Genomic DNA, 20983 nt, shown 5'->3' with positions numbered 1-20983 from the left:
GGTATTTTTGTGATGCCCAACATAGGTACCTGGGAACTAAATATGGGTCTTCTGTAAAAGCAGTGTGTGCCCCTTTTTTTATTTAAAAGTTTTTTTTTTTCATTTTACATACCAGCCACAGTTTCCCCTCCCTCCCCTCCTCCTGCTTTCTCCCACCTTTCCCCACCTCACACCCCATCCACTCCTCAGAGAGGATAAGGCCTCCTATGGGGAGTCAACAAAGTCTGGCATACCATGTTGAGGCAGGGACCAAGCCCCCCCCCCCCCCCCCCCCCGCATCAAGGCTGAGCAAGGCATCCCTCTACAGGGAATGGGCTCCAAAAAGCCAGTTCATGCACCAGGGATAAATCCTGGTTCCACTGCCAATGACCCCACAAACTGCCCAAGCCACACAACTGTCACCCATGTTCAGAGGACCTAGTCCAGTCTTATGCAGGTTCTCCAGCTGTCAGTCCAGAGTCAGTGAGCTTCAGCTACCTTGAGTCAGCTGTCTCTGTGGGTTTCCTCATCATGATCTTTACCCCTCTTGCTCATATTATCCCTCCTCCCTCTTTTCAACAGGACTCCAGAGGCTTAGCCCAGTGCTTAGCTGTGGATCTCTGCATCTGCTTCCATCAGTTACTGTATGAAGGTTCTATGATGACATTTAGGGTAGTCATCAATCTGATTACAGGGTAAGCCAGTTCAGGCACCTCTCCACTATTGCTTGGGGTCTTAGCTGGGGTCATCCTGTGGGTTTCTGAGAATTCCCTTAGCACCAGGTTTCTCCCTAATTCCATAACTCCCTGTATTAAGATATCTCTTTCCTTGCTCTCCTTTGCTGTCCCTCCTCCCGTTCTCTCATGTTCTCATCTCCCATCCCTTCCCCCTTCTTTCCCCACAAATCCTTGTGTTCCCAGTTTATTCAGGAGATCTTATCTATTTCCCCTTCCTAGAGTGATTTATGCATATCCCTCTTAGGATCTTCCTTGTTACCTAGCTTCTCTTGGGTTGTGGATTGTAGCCTGGTTATCTTTTGCTTTATGTTTAATATCCACTTATGAGTGAGTATATACCATGTTTGTATTTCTCACTCAGAATGTTTTTTTCTAGTTCCATTCATTTGCCTGCAAATTTCATGATGAGTAATACTCCCTTGTGTAAATGTACCACATTTTCTTTATCCATTCTTCAGTTCAGGGGCATCTAGGTTATTTCCAGGTTCTGGTTATTATGAATAATGCTGCTTTGAACATAGTTGAACAAGTGTCCTTGTGGTATGATTGTGCATCTTTTGGGTATATGCCCAAGAATGGTATTGTTGGGTCTTGAGGTAGATTAATTCCCAGTTTTTTGAGAAACCGCCATACTGATTTCCAAAGTGACTGTACAAGTTTGCACTCCTACCAGCAGTGGAGGAGTGTTCCCCTTACTCCACATCCTCTCCAACATAAACTATCATCAATGTTTTTTTTTTTATCATAGCCATTCTGATAAGTGTAAGATGGTATCTCAGAGTCATTTTGATTTGCATTTCCCCTATGACTAAGGATGTTGAGTAATTCCTTAAATGTCTTTCAGCCATTTGAGATTCTTCTGTTGAGAATTCTGTGCCCCATTTTTAAATTGGATTATTTGACATGGTAAATAAGACAAAATGGCAGCCTACAGAATGGGAAAAGATCTTCACTAACCCCATATCTGACAGAGGACAGTATGTTCTTAACCACAGAGCCGCCTCTCCAACCATGCTGTCTTTGTTCATGTCTCTGCTCATTCTGAGATCAGCACAGTCTCACTAGGAATGTGGGAACTCTGCTTTTTCCATTTGTAGTATAGGCTTCATGGTTATGGTGTAAGCTGCACATGATGACATCTTCAGGCTTTATATTTCTGGTACTCAAACCTTAGACTCCTACTATTTACTACAAGTAAATTTTTGAAGCTTACAGTGAAATTTTGAACATTTTTAAAAGGGTATCCCCTATGGCCTGAATTATAAAAAGGACCAGGGCATACCTAAAAGTGCCAATAACTGCAACTGGTTAACACTTCATAGTTTCTCCAGAGCCATGTCAAATAGGAACTGTGCATGGCTGTGAGGACTGTAAAGTCACTGCATGCCATACACACACCAGCTCCCAACCATTAAGCAGTCAAGGTTTCTTCCTTTTTCACTCTCTCTTACCCTGCATGTCTTATGACAATTGATATCAACAAATTCCAAAGTACCATCTATTTGGATGAATGGCATTTTATCCCCCTAAAGATAATAGAATGATACATTAGAATTGATACAATCACCTATGAAAATTTTCAGACAATGTGCTTGAAGAGATGGTTAGGCCTAGGGCATCAGAGTAGAACACAGACCACCAGGGGTGGGGCAAGGATGTACTTGTATGCTGTTAACATGGTAACCTTTACAAGGCCATCCATTACTTCCTTTACTTTTTTTTGAGATAGGGTCTCATATAACCCAGGATGTCAATTGAACTTCTATTTTTTCTACCTCTATGTTCTCAGTGCTAGGATTTTAAGCATGCTCCACTGTGCCTAGAAAGAATATTTACTAATTTTTCCTACCTATTATCCAAGGCAGACTTTGGCCAAAATACATTTTCAAATACATTTTTATGACAATGGGGTGTTTGTTGAAACAAAAATGTATTAAAAATGATAAAAGTACAAGATTTAAGAGCTTCAGGAGGCTCATGATAGATATTGTAATGACCTGACTTTGTTAGTTCATCTTGGGGACCGTTGGACAGAGCACAAGGACCAATGCTGGGCTGACACTGTCTGCAGTAAAGGATCCACAGCTCCCTGCCACATTTGCATCTTAGCAAGCCAAGGGTGAAGTAGGATCTATCTATCTTTATATGCATATGCTTCCCATCTGTTGACAATTGTTTTGGAGACAAATGGTGAAGGTGGCTTCAGATAATATAGACAGTATTTAAGGAAAACATAAGCAGATCCTGTGCTATGTAATTTATATATACTTATAGTATATTAACTTCAAAATACATTCTTAGTATTTTTTAATTCAATACTAGTGCAAAATTAGGTAGTGTAAGGCTGATATGGTGGTACCTGGCTGTCAAGGAACCTAGACTTCTCTATTTCTGTGTATTATCTTCAACAAATAGCTTTCATCCTTAATGTCACTTGGTATAGTAAACATATTGCCCATTCTGTCTTCTAGATAGAAAACTCTCTCTCTCTCTCTCTCTCTCTCTCTCTCTCTCTCTCTCTCTCTCTCTCTCTCTCTCTCTGTGTGTGTGTGTGTGTGTGTGTGTGTGTGTTAAATCCTATATAATCTCATTCCATGGGTGGTCTCCTATATCTACCACCACATTGAAGGTACTAATCAGTCCCTATACCACAAGGGCTCCTCAGTTTACTTTTTATGGCCATATCTAATTTCCTTTCATTGTCTCATAGCCCCATCCATAATCATATAATCCTTTGGGATTGGTACTGTTTTTTTTCCACCCAGCGTTATTCCCTGGAGTCTCATTCAAGCTGTTCTATGTATCAGTTGCTTGTTTCCTTTTGTTGCTAGTAGAATTCTGGGGTATGGATGGACAGGTAGATCACCACTTGCTTTTAACATTGGTTGAAGGATATCTGTTGTTATTTTGATTTTGTACTACTACACGCAAAGCTGCTATAAATATTCTTGTTCAGGTTTAGTGTGAACATAAGTTTTCACATCTCTGGGACAAAAGCCCAAGAGTGCAGTCACTATGTTACAGGTGATTGCAAGTTTAGTTTACTCAGCTGCCAAATGGTTTTCAGGGTCTGCCCCATTTCAGTTCGTTATTGATTTGTATATGATCCTATATGCCTGCCCTAGCTAGTTTATAATATGATGTTAATGTTTATTTCAATAACATCATAATGGAAGCCATAACTTCTTTCTTGTGAGTCATTATTTCACTGTGTTCGAGGACAGCTGCCACTGCAGGAATCACTTTAATATCATATCAATTTTTATTTTGGAGAATCCATGACTAATTTATTACATCCATGATCAGTAGCTTTTTCCAAACAAGGCTTTGTTCCACATAATTCTTGCTTGATAATTGTTTTGTTATATGTAATTTTACTATGTTAAAGTTAAAACCTTCCTTTTTGAAAAAAAAAAAAAGAAAAAGGGGAAGTACTGTGGATGATTGATTGATAAATAAAACACTGATTGGCCAGTAATCAGGCAGGAAGTATAGGCAGAACTAGCAGAGAGGAGAATTGAGAGAACAGGAAGGCAGAGAGGAGGAGACGCCATCCTGCCATCCAGGGAGCATCATGTAAAGGCAGCAGGTAAAGCCACGGAACACATGGCGAAATATGGCTGAGTGTAAGAGTAAGAGCTAGACAATGGTAGCCCTGAGCTAATGGCTGAGCAGCTTAAATAATATAAGCGTCTGTATGTTTATTTTCTAAGTGGGCTACGGGACTGCCAGGGTTTGGCGGGACCCGGAGAAAAAACTCTAGCTACAGGTATGTGCTAGAAAATTTAAGAGATGGGGACCACTTTGAGACTCTTGGGTCATTTGCAGCTTGTCCTTGAAGGAGACAGTGGGACCCCAGTCTTTTCCTTTTTTCTCTTGTTTCTGGGCCATGCTTCTGCTGTGATATTCCACCAGAGGTTCTAACATTAAGGCCAACCATTCACAGGCCGGAACCTGCAGAGCCATGAGGTAAAATAAATGTCTTCAATTTATAAGTTGGTTATAACAGATGTTTGTTAGAGTGGCAAATTACAACCATTTCTCTAATCAATATTAGAATATTTAATAGGAATACATATTTAGAAGGATGAGTGTATTTGTTAAATGGAAGCTTTAAATGCAAATATTTTCAATGTTAATATATGAGTAACAAAAGATCAGATTAGATTTTTTAAGTTGGCAAAAAAGATATTGAAGTGACAAAAATAGATTATGGTAAGTTTTGTAGACATGCAACTTACTAGGAAATAATATCATTCTGATGGTAAACAGTATAGGCTAAAATTTGCATCCTAAAACTGGCCCCTCAATAGCAAAACTGACTTTAATCATCTTAGTTCATGGGTTCTAGGCTTGAGGGTACAGTTTGTGACAGCAGGGGAGGCCCGGTGTCAAGAACACATCTCTTCTTTGGTACATGAGGAAGACTTCACATCTGGGTGGACCAGGAATACGAGGAAGGCAATGCCTTTTCAGGCTATCCACTTCCCTTTTCATTTAGTCTGACTCCCCAGCCCATGGAATCAGTCCCATCCATGTACAAAGTGGAGAGGGGGCATCTTCCCCCTTCACTTAAACCTTCCTGGAGAAATTCTCCCAGGTACTCATAAGATTATGTCTTCTTATTTCATCTGGACAGCACAATAGAACCAACCCCAATGACAGAAGTGTGGGTAAACTAGCTTTGAAGTTCTGAGCACAAGAGAGCTGTCCCCATTACTCACTCAACTGTCAGGTGGCAGCGTTGGAGGGGGAGAGGTGCCCTCCTCTAATCCACTCTACCCCCACCAATCAATAGCTGAGGTAGGTGGGAAAGCTGGTCCTGAGGTCATAAGAGTAGGTGAGCTGCCCCTGTCCCCCACCAGCTACAACACTCAGGAGATCAGGCCCTGCACCTCATCTGGGCAGCACAATAGAGCCAATCCTGTTGGCAGACATATGGGTGAGCTAGCCTTGAAGTTATGAGACTAGAAGAGCTGTTCTCATTACTCGTCTGTCATGGGATGCATGGGCAGGGAAGAGATGCCTACCTCCACCCATCAATCCCTGAGGTAGGTGGGAGAGCTGTCTCAGCCTCTCATCAGCTGCAGCACTCAGGAGAGTGGCCCTGAAACCATGCCTGGGCAATACAGTTGAGCTGGCTCTGAAGGTGCATGTGTAGGAGATCCCACCCAAGGACATGAAAAGCAGGAGAACTGGCAACTGTCCCCGCCCCTTGCTCATTGAGGCAAGAAGTGAACTCACCAGGGCAATGCAGGAAAGCTCATCCTGGTGGTGAGGACAAGGAAGGCTTGGCAGGCTGACCAACCTTGCAACTACCTAGGTCCAGAGCCAGGGTTATGAGTTGGCCCACCCCAATATCATCCCACCTGTGATGTGCTAGAGCGTGTGAAGGGACCGGTTCTGCAGACCCAAAGCTGCAGGAACTCCAAAACACAGGGAAACATCAGGATAACCAAGAAGAGCCCCAGTGAGGGCCCAGCATGCATAGTGTGGCAAAAATCAGAGGCCTTGAACCAGACCAAAGACTCTTTGCAATGCATCCTTGCAAGTAAAGATGTGTGGAAACAAGGGTTTACAGGGGGACTCACTGTCACACTACAGCTTCCATGAAGAGATTAAAGAGACTGATTTGTCTTTTTTTCTCTTAAATTTTATTTTATTTTATTTTGGGGGGGGGATTGCAAGGGCAGAGGGCAGATACAAAGGGATGGGAAAATGAATCTGATGGAGAGGCATGATATGAAAGACACAAAAATAAATAAATAAAAAAGATTAAGAAAAAGAGTGTGTCTTCTCAGAGATTGTAAATTCAACCAAGTTTGTGAAGAAAAATAACCAATACAAGCCCCCAGCTTCCTGTATGATTTCTAACTCAGAAGAAGTGCTTACAATATTTAATAAAATCTCAGTAAGATTAGACCTCAGCTGATTTTATTTAGATCAATTTGCGTAAATCAGCTTTGTTGAACTTCAATCTCTAGCTGCTTTCAAAGGTTAGAACATGTGCAATTTAGTAGAATTGTTTGTTTTAGCTAATAATTTAATGTTCAGAAAGCAAAAGAAACATTTTTATTTCTTCATAAATTTCTGCAGAAACATAGATTACACATATTTGTATGTGGAACAAACTTAGATCTAGATGAAAAGAGGGGTAAGTTATTTATTCAAACATCAATAATAGAATATAGTTTTCTTGGGACTTTAATATAATTTCATAGTACTATTGATCCATTCATAGATTGAAGTGAAAAAATTCAGTTATTTTATAATGTAATTCTTGCCTAGAAAGAAGTTTGAAAATTATCAAGTGCATCTTATATAACTAAGAACTGCCATGTGAATGTGGTTGAACTCTGAAATGTACTGGCTATGGACCAGTGTGGATTTGACTGGGCCAAAAGAAAAAACTGTGAAAGAAATTGTGAGAGACAGGAATACCATTTTATACCTGCTAAGAAATATTACTGAGGAAGAATGCCAAATTGTGAGGATTTATTCAGTATACATCTAACTATGGACAGATCTTAGGATGCTCATGAGGGATCAGAATATGCTGTCAGAACAGAAAAACATGTGCTCACAGGACAAAATCCAAAGACATATTGCTGGTATGAATGAACTCAAGGATTCCATATGGTAAGAGGTATGCAACAACGAAAGAAGAATTAAACACAAGACCCAAACATATTTGAATGTTCAATGTAAGGAAATAAAAACACCACAACTTTTTTGCCATCTCTTATATCCACATCTAGTAAAATAAGAATTCTTCCTAATAAGGGCAGAGACAATAACCAAGAAGGACTTGATCCTAGTGTGAAGAACAGCTTTTCAGATGGGGAATTCAGCATAATGGAGACTTCACCTTGCTTGCACTTCTCTTTCCTCTGAGAGTGACAACCGGGACAGTCCACATTCTGTATGACACTTCTATTAGGTTTGTGTCTCAGGACATATTGATTGTGGGAGAAAAGCCGATGAAGTTGGGTGGCTTGTGGTCCAGTTGATGACCACTTGAGTAAACAGAGTGACTCACACTGTAATTCCAACTCTGCTCCCCCCCCCCCTGGTGACAGTGACACATCTGTTCTTGTTAACTCTTGTTCTGCTGACTGCTGCGATGAGGCTCTGAAGAGGGAGGGTATCAGGGCTGAAAACAAGGAAACTCTGCTCTTGTTTGTAACCAGATATGTGAATATCCTTTAAAGAGTTGCTTGTCTTTGACAACAAAGTAAGTATTTCCAACAAATTTATTCTTGCCTCTTCAATGTATGATGACTTCAGATTCCCATGTTCAACAGCAGTGGGATCATGGGGACCAAAGCTGAGATGTTTATTTAAAAAACACAGAGATTTTTTTCAAGTCAGATACTCCTAGAAGTGAAAAAGAAATCATCAAAATAATCAAAATGTGTAATCTTCCAAGGTAGCCACTCTGTCAATGCACTGGAAATAGCAGGAATTTATGGTCTCATGTTTCTGGAGGCTTAGAGTTAAAACCAAGGTGTTGGCAGTATTGACTCTTTTTTTCTGAGAGCTATGTGGGAAGAGTCCTGTCCAAGCCTCTCACCTGGTTCCTGGCAATCATTGCCACTCCATGACATCATAATTCTAATGATCTCATCTTAGTGTCAGTAGTTATGGTAAACAGCATATTCACAGAATTTGGTAATTTCTGAGGTCAAGGGTGAGCTATAGAAATGTCTTGAATTTAGTGATAGACAAAGTGATTCAAAATAGGAAAGCAGTTAGGGCAAGGGAATAAGAGAGATAAAAAATACATTTCAATAGATCAGACAAGTGCAGTGTCAAATTTAAGTTTCACAAAATACCAAAAATCTTTAAGCAAGATGAATCTTCAAAGTTGGAAAATACAAGATATATAAAAAGATGTCTCTACCAGGTCTATGGTAGTGGAGCACCAGAGAACTCTGAAGAAAGAAAATAATGTTCAAAGTACTCAAAGAGAAAACATACTATTCCAGATCATTTACATAAACAGGTGACTTACTTTTCAAAAGAAGTAACAGAAAGGACACAACATCAAAGGCTTGAAAAGAAATTAGAGAACAGAGTGAGACATTTTGTGTGAAAGTTGAAAAGTCTTTGCCATTAATGCAGTCACCAAAAAAATTGTTAGGGATGTATTGCAGGTACAAGGAATGGAGAGACCTCAAAAGGAACTGTGAGGATGTCTGAGGAAATGGTGAGCACAGGAATTAGACAACTAGGAACTAAGGAAAAGGTGGTAGCAATGTTTTGAACAAAAATGAACTTTTAAGTAGAAGATGACTTTAAAGCAGTTAGAGCTGAGATAGTATTTATTTTAGGCTTTATTAAATGCTAACATTAGACAGTAATTTTAAACACTAAAACAAGGAGAAATCGGTTCATTAGAGAAAAAAGTCAAATATAAAATCAACTGTGTGTGTGTGTGTGTGTGTGTGTGTGTGTGTGTGTGTGTGTGTGTGTGTGTGTGTTGGGGAAGAAAAATAAATAAATACAAAGGATAAATAACTGCACAAAACTAACTCAAGGAATTGAAACAAAGTCCATAATTAAAAGCAAGAACATAGAGGCTGGGTCAATGGCTCAGAAATTAAGAGCACTTTCTGCTCTTGGAGAGTACCTGGCTTCAATTCCTAGTTCCAACATGGCAGCTCACAACCATCTCTACCTCCAAGTAAAAGGGATTTGAAACTCCAATGTGGCCTACTCAGGCACCCAGCACACATTTAGTGCACATACATACATACAGCTCAAAACACTCACACACTTAAAAATTTAAAATATCTAAAAATAAATGCAATGACACATGTTTGTTTCATGCTTGCTTATAGGATTTCAGGGGATAACCAGTTAACTATGCTGGCACAAGACTTAAGTCAAAGACATTATGAACTGAGACAAGAAGAAAAGAACAGTCTCTGAGGCTCATTAAGCATGTTGATCTTAGACTGGATACATAGTATGTAAGGCAGGCCTGGTGGTTCAAATTGTAATCCTGGTGATTCAAGAAGCTGAGACAGATGGATCACAAGTTCAAGGCCAGAAATGAAAATGTATCAAAACCCTATCTAAAAAAATTTAAAGGGTGGCGATGTTGTTGACAGATGCAATGCCCAGGGTACCACACACATATGGGAAAAGAATAAAAGAACGCAGACACAGATCAACAGAAATGCAATCTTGAAGTCATGAGAGGAAAGGCCACATGGTACAAACGGAATGGTAACTGGGGTAATTGGGGACTTCTCATAGGAGCCAGAAGTCGGTGAGAAAGCATGATACTCCAATGTCCTGAAATGATCGTTAATTTCTGTTCTTTTATATTCTCTTCCCCCCCACCCCCTGCTACCCTCTCTCCAGGGTCTCACTGCATTGCTCTGATTGTCCTGGAACTTATGATGTAGACCAGGCTGGCTTTGAACTCACAGTGATCTGCTTGATTCTGCCTCTTAAGTGCTGGCATTAAAGGTGTGCACCACCAGAACCAGCCTTCTATTAATTAATTAATTAATTAATTAATTTTTGATTTTAGCTATTCACTTTATTTTTTGTTTTTGGCTTCTGAAGTAGTACATCTCACTGATTTTTAGTCTTCATTATATTAAAAAAGTATTTCAAAGAACCAATTTGGCTACATGGCAAACATTCTGATATAAAATACCTTTGTTATTTTTTATTTTCTACTTTTCAAATTTTTCAATTTTATTATTTAATGATTCATTTTACATTTTATCTTAAAATTAGTAAAATTTGGTCAGGAAGATATTAATGAGAGTCTTAGAAGTTTATTGAATCTGTTGTTGGGGAAGATATTTTAAGATGTGTTTTTCTTATGTTGCATATAACTCTGTGAAGCTGTGTTACTGTGCCTGTGTAAAATCTGATGGTCTATTAAAGAACTGAATGGCCAATAGTGAGGCAGGAGAAAGGATAGGCGGGGCTGGTAGGCAGAGAGAATGTATAGAGAAAAGAAGAGACAGAGAAGTGAGGAGCCAGAGAAGAAGCCAGAGAAGGGAGGACATCGGGGTCCAGCCACCCAGCTACACAACCAGCAAGCCATGGAATAAGAGTGAGATTTGCGGAAGTAAGAGAATGGGAAAAGCCCAGAGGCAAAAGATAGACAGGATAATTTAAGACAAGGAAAGTTGGCTAGAAACTAAGCCAAGCTAAGCCTGGGCATTCATAGGTAATCATAAGCCTCTGTAAGTGAATTTATTTGGGAACTGGGTGGTGGGCCCCTCAAAAGACCAAAAAATCCCTAACAACATTAATCTGTTTTATAGTATAATATATGCATAGTTTTTATAAATAGTTCATATGCCCCCCAAAACTGTGGAAATTCTGTACTTGTGAGGTTGAGGCCAGATATGTGTTTATTGGGTCACTTGTTTACTGTCAGATTAAGTATTGTATTTCTATAGTAAAAGGTAGCAAAGTTAGGCAAGACTTAAGTCAAAGACATAATTAACTTCCTATCACTATTTGTCAACTATTGGATATGACTCTATGAAGATTTGGTTTGTATAATAAAAGTTATAATGTGGTTCAAGGCTCTGAATCAACCTAAGCAGACACAAGAGGCTCCCACAAAGCAAGATTTAATACAGAGCAACACACACACACACACACACACACACACACACACACACACACACACACACGATTGATGAATGTGACAGAACAGACTCGGGAGCTGAACTGAGACCCAGAATGTTCATTTCATCAAGTATTTAAGCACAAACCCACAAACATCTGTATTAAGTTACAGTTACATTTTTCCACCAATTAGGATTCAAGGGGTAGGGGCTTTTCCTAGGTGTTCCATCTCTGCCAACTGACATAGAATGTAAGCTTTTCAGTCCAACCAATCAGATTCATCTGTTCCTTCTGTTGTTAGGAACAGTCATAATGTTTCTAGAGAACTAAAGATGCATAACAACTATTTCTATGACTTAAGAAGGAGGTGGATCAGCTATTGAGAGGTTCCCAGCTCCACCAGGACTTGGGAACCTGAACTTTGATTCACCCTAGAGGTAATATGGAGTCTGAAGTCAAAAATGGCAGTACTTAGGACAAGGTACTTTTTGTCTGTTCCCAACTATATTAGTGGTGACATACAAGTTTACAATCATGTCTCATGTTTGTATAGTAACTGTTTTATCCATAATGATATAGTTAACAGTGGACTAATCTGTGTGATGACTATTATGCTAACACCTATTACTGTGCTTTAGTTTTAACCTGTGACCTGGTATTTGTTAGATCACCTGCCACAATCTTAGTTGGACTTAAGATTTTTATATGTCATACTCACTTTCAACTTTAATATCTTTATGTAAATAATCACCATACAGTCACTCACATAAATCTTGGATATAGAAACCTAATCCAGTGCTCTGGAATTTGTAGTTCTGGATCATTATTTGATGATTATTTGTAGAGCATTTAAGAGATACATAAAACCATATTGTCATTTGTTCTGTTACACTGTCTCTTTATGAGAAACTATTTTAATCTATATCCAAAGAGTGTATTTTCATGTGATATCTTACAGATGGCCTTTTGCCACCCTTCTCAAGAGATAACCATTCTCAGCTCTTGTAATTATGGTGAGTGAGGATCAATCCATCTGTTTGTAGAGTCCCTGATTCCCAATGGAAGTTGCCGTTAATAAATTTGAGTTCCTGCCAAAACAAGAGATGTTGAAATGTATTTGGATGCTATCTATCTACAATTGATCCAATGTACATATAAATATATCTTCCTCTACTATTTGAGTTGTAACTTAGACAACAATCTTCTAGTATGAAGTTTGGGCAGAAATGCAATGAGGCCACAGAAAGTGGGAGGTGGTACCTGGAAATGTACCTTAAGTCCAGTGTGTGACTCCTGCATTCAGTTACATGATAGTCTAGGTGACATTTGAGAAATATAGTTTGAGTGGCATATAGAAATAAATATTTTGAACTCAGTTTAAAGTATTTAATATTATATGTTTTTATATAATATTAATATTATAATATTGATTTGTTTCTAAATTGTATGTAACTGTATGTAAATGGGGTATGTGATGAGGATTCTTGATTGTCAACTTGACTACATCTGGAGTTAACTAAAACAAAAGTGTCTGGGTTCACCTGTGAGGTATTTTTTCTTAATTAAATCATTTGCGGCAGGAAGACTCACTTTTAACCCAGATATTTGAGGTGGGAAGAGCCACCTTTAATCCGGGCCACCCCTTCTGTTTGCAACATAGATGAAGGACATCCCAAAGGGAAACTCTCTCTTTACTTTTTCTTGCTCTCGATGGCAAGTTCATTTCTTGACAACAGTAGAGCCTATTTCTTCAGGATTCTAGCATATACTGAAGGCCAGCTGAGACATTCAGCTTTGTGGACCGAACAACTACTGGATTCTTGGACCTTCTGTTGGTACACAACCAATGTTGAACTAGTTAGACCGCATCCTATAAGCCATTTAAATAAATCCCTGTGTGCATGTGTATATGTGTGTGTGTGTGTGAATATATATTCTTTCTTCCTCTACATACATACAGAAATACACACACATATTCATATACACATATATATTTATATTTCAGGATATATAAATTTAAAAATACTGGCTGATAGGGGTTGAAGATTTAGCTAGCTCAGTGGTAGAGTGCTTGCCTAGTAAGGACAAGGCCCTGGGTTCGGTCTTCAGCTCCAAAAAAAAAAAAAAAAAAAATACTGTCTGGCTTCTTACAGATCTTCAAGTGTTTTTTTATTTTGATTTTTGATTTTTTCTTCTAACTTTGTTAAGGCTGATATTGGCATTTTGAAGAAGATTTCATTGATTATATGGGTCACTTTAGGTATAGTGGAAGCTTTAACAATATTAATTCTTTCAGTCCAGGGTCACAGAGAGGTTTCAATTTATTTGTGTCATCTTAAGTTGCTTTCATTGAACACTAGATTTCATTATGGACACCTTTCATCTGGAAGGGTAAATTTGTTCCTGCTGTTGTTATTTTTGTAGCTACTGGAAACAGGTTTGTTCTCTGGACTTCCTCCTTAGCTCACTGTCAGGCCTTAGAAATGTTCCCGTTTGTGTGTTTCTTTTGTATCATTCAGCGTTACTAAGTAGTTTATTAGTTACAACAGTATTTTGGTAGTGTTTTCTCAGGACATGAGGTCATGTCATTATCAGCAAAGATAGTTTGACTTTCGTCTCAATTCTTTTTTCTGTTGTGGATCCTCTCTTGGCAGAACTCCCAGTACTATATTTAATAAAATGTCGAGAATGGGCATCCTTCTCTTTGCCTAGATTTTAGTGTAAAAGGTTTCCATTTCTCTTCATTCATTGTGTTCCTGCTGTTCTTCTCATCTGGCTTTTGCTATGTTGAAATTCATGTTCTCCACCAATTTACTGAGGTAGAGCATGTTTTCCAGTATAAGGTCAGACATAAGAGGGAAAATTCAATATATAGTTTGGTAAACAATGTTTTTGTGAATAGAAATATAGAAATACCTCCAAGGTTCTAAAATCATGCTCTTTATAAAGCAGTTACTTACTATTTGCTGAACAAGTCCATGTTAAAGTCCAAATGCCATTGCTCAAGATTTTGGTACATCCTTTCTTTGTGTTAATGCATAAGAAATATGGTTTTCTCATTTGCTTTTATTCATTAGTCTATGCAAACACCAAACTGCGCATTACATTAAGATCATGAGTATTGAGTTCATACATAAATTCTGTACAGGGGAAACATTCATTTTCATTGAACTATTAAGCAGTCATACATTTTTCCAATATATAAAATGACTACAAGTCAGCAATGGCTAACTGTGTCATTATAGCTTAAACCTTACAACGTTGAATTTTTCTCCTAATCATATGAGGTAAGCTTTCTTTCTTTAATTCATTTTGTAGTGTTGTGGCTACTCTTCTAGATGGGCCAGATTCAGTTCCCAGCCCCCACCTGGTGACTGACAACTATCTGTAACTCTAGTTTCAGGAAATCTGATACTTTCTTATGGCTTCCCTGAGCACCAGACATGTGTGTGGTGCACATATGTACATGCAGGTTAAACACTCATACACCTAGGAGAAAAACATCATTTAAAGTCTATAATTAAAAAAGAAAGACACTGTGCATAAAATAGCTAATGTAATCACCATCATATTCTGTTAAAATTACAAATAAAAATGACAATGAGATGCCGTTATTAAATGGAGATGCTACTTATTAGATGTACAGAAATCCAAAGCATCCACTATAAATGATGGGGAGAGTGTGGAGCAACAATAATGCCCATCCAAGGTGGTGGGAATGCAACACAGTTCATCCACTGTACAAGAGAGTTCTATAGCTTCTAAAAAGACTAAATATATATTACCATACCACAGACCTTATTATCTACTGGAATGTGCTAAAACTGAAATCTGCACAAAAATCTGAGTGAATCCTTATATCAACTTTATTAAAAAATAGACAAAATTTGGAAGGCACATGGCATCCTTTAGCAGGTGAATGGGTAAATCAACTAGTACATTCAAAGAAATATTTTTCAGCAATAAGATGAAATGGACTATGAAAAAGCATAAGCAATGTTAAACACATGCTGCTAAGTAAAAGTAACCAATTTGTCAAGGGCTTTTTCAGCATCTAATGAGGTGATCATGACATTACCTGGATAGAGAGGAGGCAGGACAGCCCAGAGACCAGGATAGAACCAAACATGACTGGAAAGCAAAAGTCAGTGAAATAATTCCCATTGATATTCTCCTGTATTCATAGATCGGTGCCTAGCCCAATTGTCATCAGAGGGGCATCATCCAGCACCTGGTGGGAGCATATGCAGAGACCCACAGCCAAACCCCCTAGGAGGAGCCAGGGAACCACACAGGAGAGGAATGATTGTTGGAGTCAGAGGGGTTGAAGACACCACTAGAGAATAGCTCACAGAATCAGCTAAGCAGGACTCACATGGGCTCACACAGACTGAAGCAAAAAACATGAACCCTGCATGGGTCTGAGCTATGTCCACTGCATGTAACTTATGGTTGTGTAGCTTGGTGTTCTTTTGGGATTCCTAACAGCGGGAGTGGTGCCTGTGCTTAGGACCCTTTTCCTCCTACTGGGTTGCTTCTTCCAGCCTTGATATAAAGGTTTGTGCCTGTTCTATAGCTTCTAAAAAGACTAAATATATATTACCATACCACAATATACCACAAGTGTTGTAACTTGTTAGGCTATGTGCTGTAGATATCCCCAGGTTTTTCTTCTTCTTCTTCTTCTTCTTCTTCTTCTTCTTCTTCTTCTTCTTCTTCTTCTTCTTCTTCTTCTTCTTCTTCTTCTTCTCCTCCTCCTCCTCCTCCTCCTCCTCCTCCTCCTCCTCCTCCTCCTCCTCCTCCTTCTTTTTTTTTTTTTTTTTTTTGGTTAAGGGAAACAGGAATAAATCTGGTGATGGCAGGGGTGGTGGGAGGACTGGGAGGAGCAGAGAAAGGGGAAAGTGTGGTCAGAATGTAATGAATGAAAGAAAAAAAATAAACCAGTTTGGGAAGTCAATAAACTATATGCTTCCAAATATAAAGTGCTCTGTGGAGAAAATAAAAACAGTATCAGTTGGGAAGAAAGGTTAAAAAAGGAGACCTGAGGAGGAAGTCACAAGAATGTTTAGGCCTCAGAAACTGTTTTGTATCTCATTGTAACAGCAGCTATGTATCATTACACAGCAGTCACAATCTTGGACTACTCTGATTCTGTAGTTTTTTGTTTGTTTTTATGTTTTGATTTTTAGAGTCACGATACTGACATTTTTCAGAAAACCAAGAGAAATAAAGCCTTGTGTTAGAGAAATTTATAGAAGACAGTTATTTGTTCTGGGTGAGAATCATAGGAAAGGAGTAAAAATGATGTGTGGCCAATACTCTCACAGAACACGAGTCAAGACTACTGACTGCAGAGAGAAGGGACAGTAGCTAGAGCTTTGGCAATTATGTTATTTGCAAAATGTTTTTCTTTGGAATACCACACGATAGCTTTGGATTAGAAAGCCAAGAGTGCATGCTAAGATGGCAGTTGTGAAGATTTAAAAAAAGACCTGTGTGCTGTCATAGCTCCAAGGTGATTGAGGCATCATTCTGCAGATAAAGATGGATGTTTGGAGGTAAACATGGTAATGGATATTACTCAATCTCCTAATTTCTAGACCTAATATATTTCTTTTAAGTTTTAATAATTATACAAGTTATTCAAATAAATTGGGAACTTTAGACTTTATGCTACTAAAAATAAGTTGTGTGTGTGTGTGTGTGTGTGTGTGTGTGTGTGTGTGTGTGATGAATGCACATGTATGTACACTGAGGTTAGACAAGGCTGTCTGCTGTCTTGTTCTATGATGCTCCACCTAATTCCTGTGTGATAGGGCCTCTCACTGAACCTAAAGCTGAAAGCCAGCAAGTTTCCTTGATCTTCCTGTCTCTGCCCCACCCCACTCCCACAGGGTTGGTTTATAGGCACTTGTGCAGCTTTGAGGGTCCTTTGGAATGTGTACTAGACATTTGGACTCAGGTTCTTTTTATCCACTGACCCATCTCCAGATGGAGAACGGAAAGGTATACTGTGCTCTTTGGGTTGATTTGGTGGCAGTTAGCAGAATGGATTATGGGTAAATGAATACATCATGTAGAACACTCATTTTGTAGTAAACACCTCATATAGGGTTAGTTGTACTGGGAATGAAAAGTTGATTGGCATGAATTGTATTTGAAAAGTCAATCTGATGTCACAGTGCACAAGAAACTGGTCTTTAAAGATTATGTGCCAACGTGTAAGGAACCGAGTTTAGGGTTACTATTTCAACGTTTTACTATGCTGCTTTGGATAATTTTGGATCTTAAACTAAGCCCATGCTACGTTTGCAAATAAACAGTACTCTAAAGAAAACAAGTAGGCTTTTGAGAGAATATTAGAACTTTCCTCTCAACAATGGCATAAGGAAAAATGAAGACAGGGATGCTGAGATTGGGCTTGGGTGTCAGCACAATAATAGCAAAAGGTCAATGACAGATAGTCCTGGTGGCGCATGCCTGGAGTCCCATCACTGGAGGCAGGATCAGGAAGAGTCCAAGGTCAGCCTAGGCTACACATACTGTGACTGTGTTCAACCTAAGTTACATGAGACCCTGTCTCGGAAACAAGCAATGGACACCAACAAAAATAGATGTCAGAAGAAATTTAATCTAGCGCATAGCCATACGTCCATCTTGTAAATACTGAAACATTTTTTAAAATCACATTCATTGAAAATTTTCTAACGGGAATCTCAGTAAAGGGTTAGAAATCCAGACCAGCCAAAGTGGATGAGCAATGAATATTTCACAAAATTACCTTCTTGGTGTAGGGTGTTAAGAAGATGGAAGAAAAAGATTATTTTAATTTTTATTGAAAAAAATTTCCTACAATATATTTCATCACGATTTTCCCTCCTCCAATTCCTCACATATTCTCTGTACTTCCCTACCTGTCCAACTTCATGCTCTTTTCCTATCTCTTTAAAAACAAACACACAAAAAATAAAGAAACATATGCACAAAAAACCCACACAAAAAACAAAAATTAGTATCAGTGAACAAGCAAAAACAACAACATCAAAAACCAAAAACCAAAAGACAATTCAAATAAAGCAAAATGAAACAAAAAGTCTACAAAAAATACAAGTTTTGTTTTGTGTTGGCCTGGGGCCTGCCCTTAAGTGAGGTTAATACACCCAGTGAGACTCCATTGGAGAAAATTGATTTTTCCTTTGCCAGTGAACTATCAATTGGAGATAGCTTCTTACTCAGAGATGGGAGTCCTATATCTATTTCCTTCTGTCAGTGATGGAACTTTATGTGGCTTGGAACCTGTAAAGTCCTGTGCATGCTGCCATAGTCACTGAGTTTATAGATGATTGAGTCCTGATATGTCTGGAAGACACTGTTTTCTTAGAGTCCATCCATCACCTCTGGCTCTTAGAACTTTTCCACTTCCTCTTCCACAGATCTCCCTGAGACTAGGGGTGAGGGCTTTGATGAAGATATTCCATTTAGGACCGAGTGCTCTAAAGGCTCTCACTCTTTGCAAAGTGTCTAGTTGTGGGTTTTAGTGTTTGTTCCCATCTGCTGCAAGAAGAAGCTTCTTTGGTGATGGCTGAGTGAGGCACTGACCTATGGGTGTAGCAGAATGTCATCAGAAGTCATTTTTATTTAGCAGAATAGTGGTATTAAGTTTTCCCCTAGGCCCATAACCTATCTAGCCTCAGGTCCTTGGCCATGTTAGCAGTTTCAGGGATAGCTTCCATCTCATCCAGTGGGCCTTAAATCCAATAAAAACATAGTTGGTTTATTTGCTCCTGGGACATTTGTGCCACTATTGGATTACGAGTATATCTTGCAGACAGGTCACTGCTGTATGTCGCAGGAATTGTAGCTGGGAATCATTATTATATGGAACTTACCTTTCCTGCAGCATCCAGTGCCATGAACACTAATCTGTATCGGTGATGGTTCTAGTTAGGCACCAAGTGACTTTTGTTCGGTGGCATATGTAAGTGTCCTCTTCAGCAACAGGGCCTTGCCATCAGATTGTGAAGAGAAACCAGTAGCCTTGACAATAGCCTGTGATATTTGGGGGCCTTCACAGGAACCATTTGGCTAATGACTCAACAAGAAACAATGCATAGTGGCACTGAAGGTTTTACTGGGTGGCATGTCTAGTTGGCACACTGTCTTCACTAATGTTTGGTGACTCAATTTAGATTCCTTTTATATATGTAGATCTTTTAGGAAGCTTCTGCAGTAGTAGGCTTCCAGGGACTTTTCAAATGGCCTTTAATGTTAGTTGTTTCTCTCCATATTCCTTTCTTGCCCATCTCCCCTCCTCTCTTATTTCCCCTAAGGAAAAGAAATCTTAAAATATACTTATATTCCAGGACTGAGATCTTTTATTGGGCATGTTAATTTGCAGCAGGGCATGTTAATTTGCAGCTGCGTGATAGCCAAAGCAGTGGGTGAAAAATCTGCCTGTAGGTAGCTAACAGCATTTGAGTATTACTCAAAGTTGTATTTGACCTACTTTATAACTTGGCCAGGTAGCTAATGATTCATTGGCATTTTAGCTGTTCTAGAGGAAAAAAACTGAAGTATTCATATGTATATTGGATATGAAAGACTGAGTACAATGTCAACAGAGATATCACTGCCTTTTAATTTTTAAAAAAGATGCCGGGCAGTGGTGGCGCATGCCTTTAATCCCAGCACTCGGGAGGCAGAGGCAGGTGGATCTCTGTGAGTTTGAGGCCAGTCTGGGCTACCAAGTGAGTTCCAGGAAAGGCGCAAAGCTACACAGAGAAACCCTGTCTCTAAAAAAACCAAAAAAATAAAAAATAAATAAAATAAAAAATATTTAATTATTATATTCTATATGAATGAGCATTTTACCTGTATGTGCAGATGTGCACACCTGGTGCCTTGCGATGTCAGAAGAGAGTGTCAGATGCCCTGGAACTGGAATTACAGAAGGCTGTGAGCAATTTGCAGGAACAAGTGCTCTTAACTCCTGAGCCATCTGTTCAACCTCATCACCACCTTCTTCACAATGGCCTGTAACTGTTATGACCCTAGGTCAAGAACAGTGGTAGATGGAGTGATCATTTTGTCTTGGCAGCTGTAGTAATCAGTCCTTTGTTAACATGAGTGGGTTTATAATTGTAAGTGTACCCCAAGGTTTCTTTCCAAGGGTGTTTCCCAAAAGTTTAACTGAGGAGGGTGGACTCAGCTTGAGTGGAGTTGGCACTCCACCATGGACGGGGTTTTGAACTGAATATAAAGGAAAAGGCAAGCTGGGTACCAGCATTCATCGCACTAGGATTCCAATAGCAATGATGCAATGTGACCTGCCATGGTCTGTTCCTGCTGTCATGGCTTTCTCTCCACAGTGGACCATAGCCTCAAACCAAAAGAAACCCTCTCATCCCAAGTTGCTTTTGTCAGGTCCTTGGTCACAACAGTAAGAACAGTAAGTAACGTCATTTGCATTCAGTAAGTAGGGAGCAGGTGAGAATGGATGCGTGCATTTTTGATTGCTCCTGTTTGTGAAATTCGCATATGGAGTTTGCTGCTTCTGTGCTGCTACACTGTGTCTTGAATTTACAAAGGTAGAAGAGGGAAACAGAATGACTTGTTGAAGGATGAACATAATATAGCTTACGAAAAGAGAGAAGCATGTA

General features: G+C 39.2%; 1 protein-coding gene across 6 annotated transcripts in view; it reads left to right on the top strand.

Annotated features, from left to right (window-relative positions):
* The window catches only part of Nol4 (nucleolar protein 4), a 321213-nt gene that overhangs the window by 20800 nt on the left and 279430 nt on the right, over window positions 1-20983 (top strand). Inside the window, exon 1 of one of the 6 annotated variants that reach the window (XM_037196980.1) lies at window positions 10831-11761. The exons of 4 other annotated variants lie outside the window; for them this stretch is intronic. The gene's annotated coding sequence lies outside the window, so the exon portion shown is untranslated. Of the gene's footprint in view, window positions 1-10830; window positions 11806-20983 lie in introns of those variants that run through there. One more of the 6 variants, XM_037196979.1, reaches the window with a different exon arrangement.

The sequence above is a fragment of the Peromyscus leucopus genome, chromosome 19 (assembly GCF_004664715.2).
Source record: "Peromyscus leucopus breed LL Stock chromosome 19, UCI_PerLeu_2.1, whole genome shotgun sequence".
NCBI classification, from domain to species: domain Eukaryota; kingdom Metazoa; phylum Chordata; class Mammalia; order Rodentia; family Cricetidae; genus Peromyscus; species Peromyscus leucopus.
The sequence above is the reverse complement of the archived record's forward strand: the minus strand, read 5'-3'. Positions and strand labels throughout refer to the sequence as shown.